Genomic DNA, 4,952 nt, shown 5'->3' with positions numbered 1-4,952 from the left:
GGGGTGACCACATCAATAGCCTCGGAAAGATGAGCATGCTAGGCCATCTTCCACTAGGCCATCTAATGGGCCACCAGGGTGAATTGGATCCTGCAGGGCCTTTTGGAATGCCTTATGGTCCATCAAACTCTCCAGACGAGCATAAATGTGCTTGCTGTCTAAACAGGGAGAGGCAAAGTGGTCCCACCATGGCACCATATCTGTGGAGATACAGTCCACTATAATCCCTGAGGCAAAGATAAGATCCATCATGTGTCCTGCTTGGCGTGTAGGAGCTGAAACAAATTGCGATAGCCCTAATGCTGACATGGATGGCATTAGGTCCTTAGCCTGCAAGGAGGTTACATCCTCCACATGGACATTGAAGGCTGGGATACCTCAATGCTCAGGTGGACACCGCCTCCATCAGGCCAGGCAGGACATTGGCTGGGGTATTAGGCAGATGGTACACCAGCCAAATGGCCAAACTTTCCTTGGCTTCCCACACTAGGCCCACACATTCAATACCAGCAATCTTTGTATCAGGGAGTGCCCTGAAGAAATAAGAGTCCCAGATCAACAATGCCATGCCCCCCCAGCCCTTCTGTCCAAGACTGGTGGAGGACTGAGAAACTGGGGAGGGGGGGTGGCCAGCTGCCGCAAGGCAACCGTTTCACCATCCTGCACCCAGGTCTCGGTCATGCAAACCAGGTCTATCTCCTGTTCCACCAAGTAATCCTAGAGAACTGAGATCTTATTATTGATAGACCTGACATTGCACAGCAGCAGTGTTGGAGAGGGGTGATTGTTCCTATCCCCACAGCTTGCACTTCTCAGGATGGGATGAAGGCTGGAACGGGACCAAGCATATCCATATCTTTGCCCCCTTCCAACATTATGCCTTCTCCCACAGCTATATCTCCAATGTCCCACCAGAACTGGGATCTCTGGGCCTGATGTTCCTTCCCCCATTCAATTTATTTGCCAACAGGCCCTAAACCAACCAAAATAACATACCCAAAAACCTCCCTGAATGAAGGCAACTAAAGAAGATTTACTTATTCACTAAGCTCATCAAACCATCTCCTTGCTTAAATACAACTAAAAAAAAAAATGTAAACAATATTTAACAAAATTTAAACTGATCCCAACTACTCATGTTATATTAACAAGCTAATTAACATTAATTTCCCTCGCTCAGATTCCTTCACCCACCCCTTATTTAATCAACCCAACCCAACTCAACCTTCCTGACTGGCTAACTGAATAGAAAGTTCTATAGACAAACAATGGAAAGGAAAGGAAAGGTCCCCTGTGCAAGCACCAGTAGTTTCCGACTCTGGGGTGATGTTGCTTTCACAACGTTTTCATGGCAGACTTTTTACAGGGTGGTTTGCCATTGCCTTCCCCAGTCATCTACACTTTCCCCCCAGCAAGCTGGGTACTCATTTTACCGACCTCGGAAGGATGGAAGGCTGAGTCAACCTCGAGCTGGCTACCTGAAAACCTAGCTTCCACTGGGGATCGAACTCAGGTCGTGAGCAGAGCTTAGGACTGCAGTACTGCAGCTTTTTAGTTGGAGAGATGCCGGAGATTGAACCTGGGACCTTCTGCTTACCAAGCAGATGCTCTACTATTGAGCCACCGTCCCTCCCCTTTAACACTCTGCGCCACAGGGCTCTTAGCCAAACAATGGCCATTCATAAAAGAGTACCTGTTGTTCTTATTTGGCCTACACAGTGCCCACCATTATGGTTGAAGTTGCAAAGAAGAAAGTAAATCAAAGTATTGTGAATGCTGTATCCTGGATACTTCACTGGGGAAGAGAGCAAGAGAGCAAGATACAAAATGACTTAATCCAGAAGCAACAGTTCTGCAATACTGTATGTCAAAGAGGTCGATAAGGATAAAGGTCACATGTGATGGAAATAAAAGATATTGCCTTTTCTTGTAATGTCACAAAATGGTCTATCAGGATTAGCCTTTTCTGAGGGTAAGATTTTATATACTAGCAAACTGTTTTTAATCTCATGTTTTCTCTGTTCTTAATTTTTCCTCTTTTCCAGTTTCTGTTTCTTAAACTTCATCTTTTCTCAGATCACTTCAAAACAGCTTTCAGTCTCTTAGAAATAACAGGAAAAAACAATTCCCACACTAGATTCTACATGAAAGGGGATAATCCTCAGCTAAGTATAAATGAAGCATGGAAAAATAATATATGATCACAGCTTCCCCGATATTTAAGAAGTCAAAGGTGACAACTAAGCGACATATGTTTCTCAGAAGCATATGAACAGCTAATCAAAAGCAAAGTGTAAATCAAAATCCACCCACCCAGGTACATTAGCAATGCACTTTAATTGTTCCACTGTGAATAAAGTGGCATTTCTAGCAATGCATTCAGCCAAGTCATTGGATTGCTATGAACTGCTGTCCAGATTTAGCCATCAAAAAACAGAAGTCCACAGGGAGGATATAGAAAAAAGACTGGATATATTTCCCATCAAAAAATATCCAAACCCATGGGATGAGATTTGCCTCTAAGGGAAAATTACAAAGAATCCTTTAATCCCTAGAAAATACAGTTGAATTTGGTTTAATTTATTTCTTGACTAGCGTATTTTAAAATTAATATATTTTATCATTAAAAATTTGCTAATTTTTTTCTCCTTTTTTGTCATTTGTGCCTTCAGAACTTTGTAAAGGCTGAATGCCACTGGAAACATATGCATACCTTAATTCTAACTGTGCAAAAGAGAACACATGCATATTTTTACTGCTTTGGCCCGGCTAGCTGAGTTGGTAGAGCATGAGACTCTTAATATCAGGGTTGTGGGTTCGAGCCCCATGTTGGGCGCAAAAACACTTCTTTGTCACAAGACACCAGATTAAAACTTCATGTTACCATCATATTTGTACAGACAGAAATCATAATGCACATACTTGAAAGCATTTTTACCATCTTTTATTTTGTTCTTAAAAATGAGATTCAGATTCAGTGTTAATCTCATGACATTTGGTAATGGAGCAAGTAAAACATCAAACTTGGGGGGTGGGGTGTCGCTTGACAATGGCGGACGCATACTTTTGAGTGGGCTCCCACTTTCCCAGCATTAAATCAAACTGCCATAGATCGGACCGAGAGAGATGAATAAAAACAAACACAGGAAATCAGCAGTTAAAAAGAACGCCAGAAACTTACGACCAACAACAGTTAAAGAATTCTTTTGGCCTGAGGAGCAGGGAAAATCTCAACCCCCCTCTACACAAGAGCAGTTAAAAATGGCGCCAACCATTAACGAAGAAAACGACGGAGATAAAGAGCAAACAATGCAAGACTCCAATACCCTTACAAAACAAGATCTTAAGGAGCTTAAGGAGGACCTGCGTTTGTACATAAAAGAAGCAGTCGATGACGTCCTGCAACCAGTTAAACTGGATATAGATCACTTAAAAGCTGCAATGCATGAAACAAACCAAATGGCAGAGCATGCAACGGAAATCAGCCAAGCAGCAGCATCCCAAGTACAAGCACTTCAAAGGTCAGAAAAAAATCTTGCAGACAGACTTTTAATTGTGGAGAACAGATGGAGATCGTGTAACCTTAAACTAAGAGGGGTGGAGGAGGACGTGGATCATAAAGGAGATTTAGCAAGCTATGTGTCTGTGTGGCTTGGAAAGGCGATTGGTGCGGAAGACAGGGTAGCTCCAGCCATTGTCAGAGCCTATAGACTGGGGGTCTTAGCTAGAGCGAAAAGGAATAGGCCTCGGGATATTTTGGTGCAATTCTTATACCCAAGAGCAAGAGATAAGATCTTAAAAGAGGCCAGGAGAACCGGAGGTCTTTTACATGAGGGAAGGAAGATACAGGTCTTACTGGATCTTCCCCCAGAAGCAATTCAGAAACGTAAAACTCTTAACTTCTTTGCTAATAAGCTTTTTACATCCAATGTGAGATTCAGATGGAGTGCGTCTTCAGATATATACGTCTTTCGCAATGACTCTCTCATGGAGGCTTCGGATGTCGCTTCAGGAAGAAAGCTATTGAAAGACCTGGGGATTGTACTCACGCCAGAAGAAGAAGGGAAGATACCCAAAAACGTCCCAGAGGATAAGTGAGAAGTGAAACACTGACAACTTTCTTTTAATAACAATGAGACTGTACTTAATGTGATGTCTGCAACATGGCTATATATTTTGTTTTAAAGTATTTTATGTTACCACCTACAGACTTTAGATATGACTTTCAATAATATTAGACTTTGGAAAAAAAAAACCTTCTACTGATGATGATACTTCTGCAGCTGGAACACTAATGAAATGAACAGCGTGTATAGGATGGGAAGATACATAACAAGAAGCTTTCCTTCTCATGTTTTTATTTTTATTTTTATTTTATTATTATTATTATTTTACTTATAGGGTGACATACTACAACTCATAGAAGCAACTGTTAAAGATATGATGATGTTAAAAATGAAGATATCTTATAGTATAAATATCTGACTAGTTTAAGTGCCTGATGTGTGTGGATGTATATATGAACATATGAAGCTGCCTTCTACTGAATCAGACCCTCCTGGGTCCATCAAAGTCAGTATTGTCTACTCAGACTGGCAGCGGCTCTCCAGGGTCTCCAGCTGAGGTTTTTCACACCTCTTTGCCTGGACCCTTTTTTGGAGATGCCAGGGATTGAACCTGGGACCTTCTGCTTACCAAGCAGATGCTCTACCACTGAGCCACCGTCCCTCCCCATGTGTAGGAGTATGAATGTGTGTGTGTGTATATATATATATGGGTGTGTGTGTGTATATATACATATATCGTGTGTGGGTGTATATACATATATGGTGTGTGGGTGTATAAACCAGTAATGAATTAATTGGATAACTACAAAATTAAACTAAAAAAGAAATGAATTGATATAAATTAATGATAAAAGGTTTTATCCCCCTCCCCATTTCTCCCCCCTT

At 41.6% G+C, this 4,952-nt stretch overlaps 1 non-coding gene across 1 annotated transcript; it reads left to right on the top strand.

Moving 5' to 3' along the window:
• The first annotated feature begins 2,763 nt into the window (after window positions 1-2,763).
• On the top strand, window positions 2,764-2,836 carry TRNAK-CUU (transfer RNA lysine (anticodon CUU)). Its single transcript has one exon. It is a non-coding gene; the product is annotated as a tRNA-Lys (tRNA).
• The last annotated feature ends 2,116 nt before the right edge of the window (window positions 2,837-4,952 follow it).

Source organism: Heteronotia binoei, chromosome 4, assembly GCF_032191835.1.
Source record: "Heteronotia binoei isolate CCM8104 ecotype False Entrance Well chromosome 4, APGP_CSIRO_Hbin_v1, whole genome shotgun sequence".
In the NCBI taxonomy this organism is placed as follows: domain Eukaryota; kingdom Metazoa; phylum Chordata; class Lepidosauria; order Squamata; family Gekkonidae; genus Heteronotia; species Heteronotia binoei.
The sequence above is the reverse complement of the archived record's forward strand: the minus strand, read 5'-3'. Positions and strand labels throughout refer to the sequence as shown.